Source organism: Hevea brasiliensis, chromosome 7 (assembly GCF_030052815.1).
Source record: "Hevea brasiliensis isolate MT/VB/25A 57/8 chromosome 7, ASM3005281v1, whole genome shotgun sequence".
Classification (NCBI taxonomy): domain Eukaryota; kingdom Viridiplantae; phylum Streptophyta; class Magnoliopsida; order Malpighiales; family Euphorbiaceae; genus Hevea; species Hevea brasiliensis.
The window spans coordinates 100,614,488-100,627,564 of record NC_079499.1 but is presented as its reverse complement, the minus strand read 5'-3'; positions in this window follow the sequence as shown (position 1 = coordinate 100,627,564).

Sequence of the window (13,077 nt, the reverse complement as noted above, 5' to 3'; positions counted from 1 at the left end):
ACCGGATAGGACCGGTCGAATCGGACCGGCCTTTTCTTTTTCTTCCTTCTTCCTCCCGCGCGCGTCGACCTCTCTCCCTTCTCTCTCTCTTTTCTCTCTCCTCCCTCCTCCCCTTGCCGCGCTGCTGCCTCCCCTGCCTTCCCACCTCGCCGGCGCCTCACGTCGGTCCTCCCCGACGGCCGGCCGCCGCCTGGAATGCCGGAAAACGGCCTCTGAAGGGACGCGCAGCGCGCGCGCGACGTTTCAACTTCCCGGCCCAAATCCGGCCGATCCGGCCACCAATTGGATCGGGTCTTGTGTCTAAAATCATCTACTCGACGAGAGCTTTCCATAGACACCAAGAACACCGAAATCCATCGAGCGATTTGTCCAATTTTTGCCCGGGAAGTTTTAGCCCATTTTGACTTTCGGGCTAGATTTCTCACAAACCGTGAATCCCACGAGAAAACCGAGAGTACCAGAGCGCTCCACTCGTCGAGAGCTTCGCGGCGACATAAATTTCAAATTTTTCTGACACCGTTTTTCAGTGGGTCTCACGGAACTTCGCAGTGTCTTTTCGAGCATTAAATGAGCTTAGAAAATTCTGAAAAATTTATGTACTAACCCTCGTGTTGTGGGCTTCGTGTAGGTATCCTCAAGTCGCGGAAATTGGCGATTGGTCGATCGTGAATCTCCGCCGCAGACTGCATCTGGAAAAGTCTCCGAATTGGACCAAGGTTTTGGCTACCTCCCTATTGTCAGACGTCCCGAGCGCGTCCCCAAAGTCGGAATCGGCAAAGGTAAACCCGAACCTTGCTTTTTCGTAATTTTCTAGTGCTTAAATAGGATTAAAAATCCATAAAATATTCGTGGTAGCTCAGAAAATTATGATTCTTGTTGCAATAGCCTAGTAATATTGCTAAGGACTACGGGGCAAAGTTTTAGAATTTTTAGAGCTTGTTTGGATAGTTTTTGCAAAAATGATCAATTATAAGGACTAAATTGAAATTTTACATATTGTGATGGATGACTGATTTGATGGGCCCAAGAGGGGCTGTGTGATGTGATTGAGTTGTGGATATATGGATTGTGAATATAGAAGTGTGTTTTGAGCCATTTTGCAGGTTAGGTAGGTTCTAGGTATAGGGGAGACTCTGCTGGATTTTCGGCACGACTTAGGACGTATTTGGTCTTTTCTTGATTGTATTGAGTCATTTGTATTAAATAATTGTAATGTAATTTTCAGGTGAGCCGGGACAGCCTTCTTCCTCCGCCCAGCCGCCACAGTAACCGTTGTTAAGTTTGTGAGTAAAATATTAATTTTAATTGTAATTTCACTATTATTATATGTTCAAGTATGTCCATGCATCACTTATATGTATATATTTATGTAGTTAAACTCTAGGCACGATTTATGTTGCATTGATAACTGTTAAAGTGCCATGGATGTTGTTGTGGTAATTTGGAGCAGTGTGCGTGCGTTGGCGTGCATGTGATGTGGTGTGGACTATGGATAGGACGGGTAGTCACAAGTTGAGTTCTTCGCTGGGACCCTCGATTTGGTTTATTAAGCGAAAGTCCGACTTGAGTTCTTCGCTGGCACTAAGTTGGATTTAAGAGAGCTGTATAGGGGATCAGCTCCCATATATTATGACTGATACTACAGGGTGTGTGAGTGCTCCAAATTACCTTTTTGATGTTATGATGTGAAAATATTGTTGATGTTGCATTTCACTCTACAGGGTGCATTAGTTTTAGATAGTTATAGAGATTATGGTTAAAATTGATATTTTACTCTCTGAGTCGAACGCTCACTCTTGTTCAATATTTTTCCAGGCCACAGGAGGATATTTTTGAGGTTAACCTGCTTCCTTTCCTCGCAGGTTGTTTATCAATGTTTGTGTAATTTTATTAACTCCTAGAATTTCCGCATGTGTTAGAAGTATTTATTTGATTTTGATCTGTAATATTATTATCATGTTGGACCTGTAAACATATAATGATATGCTTGTTTGATGGATTGGATGAGGGAGCTGAGCTCCCATTTATTTTTATGCTGATGAGTATGTGGAGGGTGAGCTGAGCTCCCCAATTGATGATATATTTTGTTTACAGGTCGGGTGAGCCAAAAGCTCCCTGTTGAAAGGTCCACTTTATGACTGGACTCCGTCCGGTTGATTTCTTGATATTGGGCCCAAATGGGCCTTAGAGTTGGATTAATGAATAGTTAGGCTTACTACGGGCCTCGAGGGCTTTAGGCTGGCCCAGGTCCTAGTGCTGGTCCGGCCCATAGGTTGGGTCGTGACATCTTTTTTGGCCAAGTCAGTTAAAAAAATATGTTTATTTTATTTTATTTGTAGGACAAAAGAGAAATTTTTTTTTTTATTTTTTGAATTCTCTTTATGTTTTAAGAAATAAGGTTCTTAAAAAAATTTAAAAAAAAAATGATCTCAAGAAATTAATGTAAAAATTATTTACTTATTATTTAGTGTCATTATTATTTTCTAATTTATTTTCTTGGTTATGTAAGAAATACTTTCTCCGTCCATATTTATCTATCGCATTTAGATTTTACATGGTAATGAAAATCTTATTTTTATAAAAATATACTAATAATTGATTAAATTATTTTTTATCTCACTTAATTATTTTATATAAATATTTATTATATTTAATAAAAGAATAAATTTTTTTAAAAAATAATTAATGCTCTTGATCTTCTAAACCTAATAGAGAATCCTAAATAAAGAAAAAACCTAAATGCCTAAATGCGACATGAAATGGATATTAGGATTGGGCTACTGAGTTTCAGTTTAATTTAGAATTGAATTAGAATAAGATTGCAGTAATTTAAACTCAGAATTGATTAAAACTGTATTTAAATCAGATTACAATCAACTGCTTTGATCAGTTTTGAATCAAAATAATTAAAAAAAAAAAAAACACATACAACTAACTTAATTAATTAAGATTTAATTACTTGGGTTACTGTTTTTTTTTTAAACATTTTTCCTTTTAAAAATAAAAAATTCAATCATTAAATTTATCGAATCAAAATCAAAATCATCTGTTCTGATTTCTGAATCAATATTAATCCGGACCGACATGGTGCTGGCCACCCCTCGCTGAGGTACGGAGGTGAAGGGACGGCGGTGAAAAGCATTGTTCATTTATAGCTTGGTCCAGGCCATTTGAGCCCCTTTTCATATCGTTTCAGCTCACTGTGTTCGGACTCTTTTAATTAATATTGATGGACCTCCTTATATAATTAACGGCCTACCTTCTCAGTTGGGCAGTGTTCTTCAAATTATTCATTTTTAAGTTTACCCAATGAATAATAAAAAAAAATTCAAAATGTTTATTTCTTTTCTCACCCTCTCTCTCTTCTCTTATTTTTATTTTCTAATTATTTTTAAAAAGAAAATAAATCATTTTCGTTGAATAGAAATAGATTTTAAATTGAAAGCACAAAACTTTGTGTTATTACACATTTATATAATAAATTTAAGATGATTATTTATATAATAATAAAATTAATTATCTTAATTTAAAGATTTTAATCATATTAATAAAACATTTAATTTAATTGATCGATAAGAAGCATGTTCTCCGTGCTAAGGCTCCAATTGGCTTATTTTATTTTATTTTTTTACATAATAAGTAACTCTATTAAAAAAAATTAAAGTTTTAGTGACTTTTATATTAAAATTATTAAAAAATTTAATTTAAGTGATTAATTTTATTAGTGTCCCTCAAAATTTTCCTCCAAATTTGAGAATAATATATTTTCAAATTTAATATTTAAAATTAAATTTTGCCATCAATTATGAAAATAAATTAACTAATAAAACTAAAAATTTAATTTTTTATGACATAAAAATTTGTATCTATTTATTTTATTTTTACACGATCAAAATAATTATAAATTATTATTTTAAAACAATAATTAATTTAAAAAATCTCTACGAATGCTTAAACTTTTAAAACTTAAATTTAGTTTTTCATGACACTTCTTTTTTTTTTTTTTTGGTAGATAGAAGAAAGAGCCAAAGCTCTAAACACCAGCAATGACAGTCCGAGAATAGGCCACTTTCAAATGGTCATGCAAGAGCCACTGATTCAAACCAGTAGGAGGCTGCAGAAGATTAAACACACTTTGATCTAGAGAGACAGCCCATTGAGCAAGCCAATCTGCACATTTATTAGCCTCCCTATAAATGTGCCTAAAATCCAACTCCCAATCTCTTTTAACAAGATCCAAAATACTATAAATGAGTGAAGAACAGAATGCATGAGGTTCCATGTTGCCCTTTAACATAGAAATCACTTTCAAATTGTCACATTCAACAACAAGCTTCTTACAACCTCTTATCCAAGCCAAATTCAACCTTTCCAAAATAGCCTATAATTCAGGATTCAAAATTGAATAGGAACCAATAAATGAAGCAAAACCAGCACACCATCGCCCTAGGGAATTCCTAATCAGTCCACCCACATAAGCATGTTTATAAGCTCCTTTAACTGCTCCATCAACATTTAATTTCTCCCACCCATCAGCTGGAGGCTCCCAACTGATATGCCTCAATTCCGTGTCTGGAAGACACTTCCCTGAAACTTTCCTCAAAATCAAAGCTTTCATAAAATCTCTTACTTGAACACTAATAAATGAAATACATCCTTCCACCGAAACATTCTCATCAGAGAAAATTCTTTTATTTTTGCAATTCCACACAACTCAATAAATTATCCCAAAACAAAAATCCCATGGAGCCCCCAAGAAAGAACAACTCTCATCACATAGATTTTCCATCAACCAGTCCTTGATAGATAAAGAGAAATTAAAAAATTTACCTCGCTTATCTGTAGGAGTCACTTTGTCCCAAATTACCCTCGCTACCGAGCAATCTCTTAACACATGCAGAATCGACTCCTCACCCACAGAGCAAATATCACAAATAGCTGTCATACTTAGGTTTCATCGAACCCTCTTCCTATTAGTCAGAATCTTCTCCGAAGCAACTAATCATAGGAAAGCTCTTATTCTCTGAGGGCCTTTCCATCGCCAAATAATTTTCCATAACAAATTCATCTCTCCCCAAGAGTGTTTAGTAACTAACGAATACGCAAATTTAACAGAAAAAGATCCTGAAGCAGTTTCTCCCTATAAAATAACATCCTCACCTGCATCATCAGAGGGAGGAGGTATTGCTGCAATCACCAATAAGACATTCGGTGGTAAAAAAACATCAAACTTACTCCAATTCCAGATTCCTTCCTTCGAAACAAAATCCCTAACTTTTCCGTTCATCCACTCCTCAGGAATATTATGAGAGACATAATCTATTAATTTCCTTTCTCCTGGAAGCCATATATATGTCCAAAATCTAATGGATTGACCATTTCCTAAGGCCAACACCAACCCTTTTTGCATATAATTCCAAGCCTCAACCAGGCCTCTCCAAAGAAATGACCCATTATGGTTCCCACGCAACATCCCCGAATCATCAATATCCACTTTATATTTATGCCGAAACATTTTAACCCACAACACATCTGTCTTCTTCAATAAACCCCAACAAAGTTTCATGAGGAAAGCAATATTAAAAGCTCTCAAATTACTCAACCCCAATCCACCATTGCATTTAGGCTGACATATTTTATTCCAAGCAACCAGATGGATTTTTCTCTTATTTCTTATAAATCCCCAAATAAAATCACGACAAAGCTTATCTAATTGATCACATATCCACACTGGAATTTTGGTGGATTGCATTGCATAAACTGGCATTGTAGCTAAAACAGATTGCGTAAGTGTTACCTGCCCTGCAAATGACAGATTATTAGCACTCCACCTTGATAAGCGTTTTTTAGCCTTGTCTAAAATGAACTCGTAAGTCTTCTTAGTAATTCTCGCACTAATCAAAGGCATACCCAAATATCTCCCCAAGTCTTGTGTTTCCAACACCCCTAACTCCTTACAGATATCCTCCCTAGACTGATGAGGAATATTAGATGAGAAATAGACTCTAGTTTTTTGTAAACTCACCCGTTGCCCAGAGCAGCTACAAAACTCAAATAAAACTCTTTTAATACAAGTAGCTTGGTCCATCGAAGCCTCTGCCATGAGCAATAAATCATCAGCAAAGAAAAGATTTGTAAGAGGAGGACCTTCTTTGCCCAAATAAATCGGCTTCCACAATTTTTCTTAGACAGCCTTATTAATGCCATGTGCTAAGCGTTCCATCACTAGAACAAACAAATAAGGAGAAAGGGGATCTCCTTGCCGAAGACCCCTCTCCGACTTAAAAGTCTCAGTGACTTCTCCATTCCATAAAACTTGCATGGAAGAAGAAGAAATACAATTCAAGACTACATCTGCAAATTGCAAAGGCAACCCTGCATCAATCAATGTCTCGTGAAGAAACCTCTAGCTGACCCGATCATATACTTTTTCAAGGTCAACTTTAATGGCCATAAACCCTTTCTTTCCTTTCTTCTTCTTCATCGAGTGGATCAATTCCTGTGCCACCACAATATTATCAGTAAGGCTTCTTCCTGGGATAAAACTTGTTTGAGTATAACCCACAGTATTAGGAAGAATTCTCTTCAATCTATTCATTAACACCTTAGTAATAACCTTATAGGCCACTGTACAAAGACTAATCGGCCTAAACTGCGAAATACTTTCTGGCACCTCTACCTTAGGAATCAAAACCAACAATGTCCTATTCAACTCTTCCTCAACTGTACCACCTTTACACATTCAACGCACCTCTTCCACCAATCGATTACCCACCACATTCCATTGAGTCTGATAAAAGCCTGCATGTAGCCCATCCACACCTGGAGCCTTCCATGGTTTCATGTCAAACAGAGCAACCTTAACTTCAGCAGAAGAAACAACTTGCAACAACGAATCCTTTTGCTCCACCGAAACACAAGGAAATTGCTCTTTAACTGAATACTCATTATCTCCCCTTTTATCCTCAGTATAAAGAGTTTTAAAATAACTCACAGCCATCTTCTTGAGGTCCTCCCCTTCACTAATCCAATCTTCTACATCAGATTTCAACATTTCAATTTTATTTCTTTTCCTTCTAGTAACTGTTTTCATGCGAAAAAAATTAGTATTTTTGTCACCCAAATTAATCCAATCCACTCTAGACTTTTGATACCAAAAAATTTCCTCTTGGAGACAAACTTCATTTAACTCAGTCAACAAATTCCTTTCCACATCCCTTAACTTCTTTGAATCATGTCTCTCCAGAGCTCTTTGAATCCCTTCAATTCTACTCAACAAACCTCGTTTCCGATAAAAAATGTTCCCGAACACTTCTTTATTCCATTTTTTTAGCCCCTCTGTAATATTCCCCACCTGATTCATGAATGTCCCTTCCTCCTTCCAATTCTCCTTAATAAAATCATTAAACCCCCCATGAAGAAGCCACGCTGCCTGAAAGTGAAAAGGCCTCAAACTTCTATCTCCTTGCTGCACATTCAAACATCGTAATAAAATAGGCCTGCGATCCGAATTCACCCTTGGCAAATGAAAAACCGACGCAAACCCCACTTCTGGACCAAGTAAAATGAGGCCCTTTATACCCCAAATCCAATAAATTCAGTTCAGCAAAACACCTTTGAAAAAGTCGATAACCAGCCCCTCTTCTAAGCGAACCCCCTTTCCTTTCCTCTGAATGGAAAGTATCGTTAAAATCCCCTGCTAGCACCCATGGAACTTCTAACTTAGCACTAAGATTTATCAAATTCTACCAGAGAAACTTCCTATTATTCGCCACTGGACTACCATAGATAGCTGTGAGATCCATAGACCAAGAATCTGCTTCAAAAACACTCATATGCACATACTGTCTATTATTTTCTTTAATTTTAATCGACCATCCATTATGCCACAAAATCCAAATGCCCCCTGAAAATCCTACAGCTTTAACTCTGTGAGAAAAAGGCCACCCTAGCTTCTTGATAACTAAATCTGCTTTCCTCCCTCTAATCCTTGGCTTTAACAACACCAATATTTGAGGATTATACATTTGCGAATACATTCTCATAGTTCTGAGGAAGCTAGCACCTCCAGCTCCTTGGCAATTCCAAAAAGAAAAATGACATGAAGAAAATAACAAAAACAAACAAACAAACACCCAAACAAAAAACATCCCTCAATCCCTCATATAGGGATCTCTAAATTCCTCTTCACTCTCCTCCTTATGCTCATCAGAAGCAGAATCTTCATTTTCATCATCGTCCTCCTTTCCCATTCGACAATTCCTTTCCAACTCATGACCCTGAAAAGATTCAAAAAGAGAATTAGAGTAAGATTGCATCCCTCCTTTCTCTTCTGAACTATCTGGTGGGCGACCCAAAGGAAGATAAGAAGACTCCACCTCCCCATTTCTCTTTTGACCCCCAAACTGGACATCGTTTCTTTGCAATCCTACAATTACTCCTTTATCCTCTGCACTTCTCTCCCTTTCCCCAAAAGACTCAATCAAAACAATCGAATGTTTTTGCTTATCCAAAATTGTGTCCACCCTTCTAGCAAGAGATCTTTGATTAGGATTCAAAGTGTTTTCCACAGAATCACCTAAATTCACTCCTTGGGCCTTAAGCCCACTATCTTCAGCCTTGTTCTTACTCTTCCCTTTTTCCTGCAAACCCAAACCACCCTTTCCTTTTACGTAACCTCTACCACGCGAATTCTCACTCCTCAACTTTTCAACTTCCTTAACCACCTTCAAAAAATTTGGGTTATAATTCTCCACGTCATCATCCTCTTCATCATCATTCCCCACTAACACTGCAAATCTCGAACCCTGTTTGGCACCATTATCACCTTTTCTATAACTGTTTTTACGTCGGCGACTAGGAGCTACCATCCATGGTCCGAAGTTCCTTTCATTCTGGACAGCATGATCACTAACCTTAATACCATTCACCTTTAAATCCCTCTCTTCTGACTTCTTATAATGACACAAATCTCCTCTATGACCATATCTTCCACAAAAGAAACAAATATCTGGTAAACTTTCATAATCAATCAACTGCTCTCTATCCATCAACTTAAATTTCGCTAACAAAGGCTCATTCAGATTTACTGTGACTGCTATTCTAGCGAACTTCCCCCGAATAGCATCACTTGTCAAGTAATCCACCTTCACCACCCTTCTAATCACTTTGCCGATCTCCCTAAGGACCTTCTTATTATAAAAATGCAGAGGAAGGCCTGGTAACCTGATCCAAACAATAACTGTGCTTATAGAACTATTCGCAATATTGAACTTAGGTGACCAAGGTTGGACTAGGAGATAACTCCCTAAAATTGTCCACGGGCCATCCAAACAAGCTCTCTAAAAATCCTCCTCTAATGAAAATCGAACCAGAAAAAATTCATTTCCTAACTCCAAGACCTTCATCTCCCCCGAATTCCATAGAGATTGCAATCTAGAACACAAAGCTCTGTATCCCACTTTTTTACCTAGAAGTTTAACCACCACCGCTCTCTTCCATGGTTTGGCTAACTCTGCTTGCAAGGATTGAGACACCTTAAACACGGGAACCGAATCAGTCCGATCAACATCCTCCTTCCCAATCATAATCTCAGACTCCTCCTCTAACATTTCCATATCCATCTTAGTATTCCTTCCCAAAACCACTTTATCTCTAAACGAGAACCCTTCCACTCTTTCATGCTCCAGGGGATTGCGACGCTTAACATTCTTCGTCGCTCAGTCCTCATCCGTTTACTCATCCCTTCTCTCTTCACGACTTTCCTCCATTCCGCGAACTCTTTTTTTTTAATTTATTATCACTATAAATTTTATAAAATGTGTTTTTCATGACACTTTTATTCTTTAAATATAACATCATTATGAAATTGGCATTTTTAGTATTTTGTTTAACTTTTAATTTCTTAAACAATAAGTTTAATTATTCAGTTCAATTTTAGATTCATAAAAAATTATGCATGCCTTAGAATTAATGAAATTTGTCTGATAAATTTGTCTAACTATTATATAGATGATTTTCATAATATAAAAGAATGACATGTTTTTTAACAGAACAAAATTTGATATTTAAGTTTTGGCCTCTTCATATGCATTCCCACGTCCACTATTCGATTTAAATCGAAAAATTGAATCGAACCACCTTAATTTGGTAATTCGATTCAATTTTTAATATAGTTTAGTTTGGTTCGATTTTAGAGAAAAAATTCCACTTATTTCGGTTCGGTTTTGAAAAAAAATCAGTTTGAACTGAACCGAACCGAACTGAACCGAATAATATTTTTTATTTTTGAATTAATTTATTTTTATGAAGAATTTATAAATTATATGTAATTATATATATATAAATTGCCTAATTTCATTGATTAATGGTTATTAGGTTCAAATTAAGGTTAAAATCAAACCAAATAACTTGAAAATCAAGTCTAAATTAAGTAAAATTTGGAACCGATCGGTTTGAACCGAACCGAACAGAAAGATAGTGATTCGGTTCGATTCGATTTTTTATTTATTTCGATTCAGTTAGGTTCTAAAATATAGTAATCGGTTTTGGTAATTTAATTCAATTCGGTTCAGTTTGAACCGAATACTCACCCCTACCTACGTCCATCCCTTGCAATTTTTTTTTTGTTGGTCTCAAATTTTCTATCTTGAAGTTGCACGCTTTTATTATTTTTTATAAAATTAAATAAAATGTTCACATTCCTTTTATTTTTTAAAAATTAATTTTTTAAAGAAATTATCGTTTTCACAGTAATGACATTTTAGAATTATATTCTCATAATTTTATATCCAATTTAAAAAAGCAATAGTAAATACAATCAACATAAAAGATGCCAGGTCCCGGCCGGGGAAGACAGTGATGCATACATTTTGCATAGTCATTTAGGTATAATTTCATAACCATTTTATTTGATTATTAGTCATTTTTAGCTAATTTCATTAGTTAATTAGTTAGTTTTTCATAATTGTCGATTTTGGATTAATTTGTAATTTTTACTTTGTTTTGTAGGAAAAATGGTGTTTTTGAAGGACTGAAGAGAAATTTTGCTATTGAGGAGTGACTTCTACAGCCAAAGATGTCAAAAACAAGTTTTCAAGCTGAAATATGCATTGACCAAATTGTGTATAACTTGCCGCATAAGCTATGCAGATCTGCATAAGGAGAAAAATCACTGTTCCAGAACCAACCGAAATGTGCATAAGGAGACTGCATAGCTTATGCACATTCACACCTCCCTTATGCACTCTCACGGAATTGTGCATAACCTATGCACCAAGTCATGCAGTTTCGCATAAGTGAACTGAACCAGAAAATCGCATAAGGGATCGCATAACTTATGCATCCACTTATCTGATCCCATAAAGAGTTCATTAATGAGTCAAGAAGATTCCTTCAGATAATTCCTCCTAGAACACACCATTTTAGGGCTCCATGTTAGAAAATGCTATAAATAGTCTCATTTTTCTATTTTAAAGAGGAGACAAGGAGCAGAAAAGAAAAGGAGAAGAGAGGCAGAATTTGAGGAGTCACTTTCACCTTCCACACCATTTTTCAACCAAGATTTGCAGATTTCTTTCTTTCCTTACATTTTTCTACATTTCTAGTGTTTAATTTCTTATTCCTTAGCTTAGATTAAAGCTTTATTTCCATTTAAACTCAATATATCTTGTAAGCATTATGGATAGTGAGTAGTTTTATTTTGATTCTGGAGTAAGGGTTGTAATATTTGAGATATTTTGTGGATTTTGATTGGGTAATCCATATTTTGTGGTCTTAATGAGTTTTATTCATTTCTTGTGTGCTTAATGACATGCTTAGTGTAGGATCCCATTAAGTGATGTTCTTAATCCATGGTTGAAGCACCGAAAGGAGAAGGCCCTGTAATAGATAATCAAGAAATTAGACTTAATTAACTTAAACCTAGAAATAGGCTAAGGATTAAGAGGATTCACAGATTAATTAAAGAACTTAATGGGTCTTAATTAACTCTAAGTCCACGAAAGTAGGATTAGATTGATTAAGGCACTCTTTGTCTCACTCGAAAGGGAATTCAAAGGATTTAAGAATTAATCTCCTTAAAACCCATAAGTTTCATAAGATTGGATAACCAATTTAAAATCCCAAAATAGCTCGAATATGAAATCCAGAACTCCAGAATCGCCTTTTTATCATTGTTAATTTCCAATCAAATTTAATTGCTTGCCATTTTGAATATTGCCATATTTGAACTTGCTTATTTCAATTTGATGCAATTTTAGTTAAATCATTACATAGTTGAATAGATTATCAATTTTGCACCTATAAATTTCATACTCCAATACCCATTCAATCTATTGTTTTAATTTCAAAATTAGTTCAATTTAGTCAACTTTTTATATCAAAAATTCAATCATTAACACAACTCCTCGTGGGAACGATATCTTTATCAGACATTTGTACGACTCGTGCACTTGCGGTTGGGCCACATCAAGTTTTTGGCGCCGTTGCCGGGGAGTTGTCTGTTTAAGATTGAATTCTTGATTATTTTAGTTGTTTTTAGTTTTATTTTGTTATCTTTTCATTTTGTGTTTGTTTATTCTTTTTCAGGTACTTTTAATCTTTTATGAGAAGAGCTAGAAGCTCAAGTGACACAACCTTACTGTTCAATCCTGAAATTGAGAAATTTTATAAAGCCAACAAGAAAGAAACCAGAAAAAGAAAAGAAGTTTTGAGAGAAACTGAATTAGAAGAAGTCATGGCTGATGAAAGAATGAGAATTGGTGTTAATGCTGGAAATGATCGAAACAATGAAAATGCAGCCCAAGGTGAAGAGATTATAAATGCTAATGTGCCTAGGGGAAGTATGATGGATCATGCTTTTCCTCGTTTTGATGACTTGAGAGAGAGCATAGCAAGACCAAGAATTGATGCAAATAGTTACAAGATGGATTTTGGAGTTCTTCAAATGATTCAGAATTCTCAATTTGGAGGACATCCTTCTGAAAATCCACACACACACCTGAAGAAGTTTGCTATGATTTGCGACATGCAAAAACAACCTGGAGTGTCTGATGACGCAGCAAGATTGAAGCTATT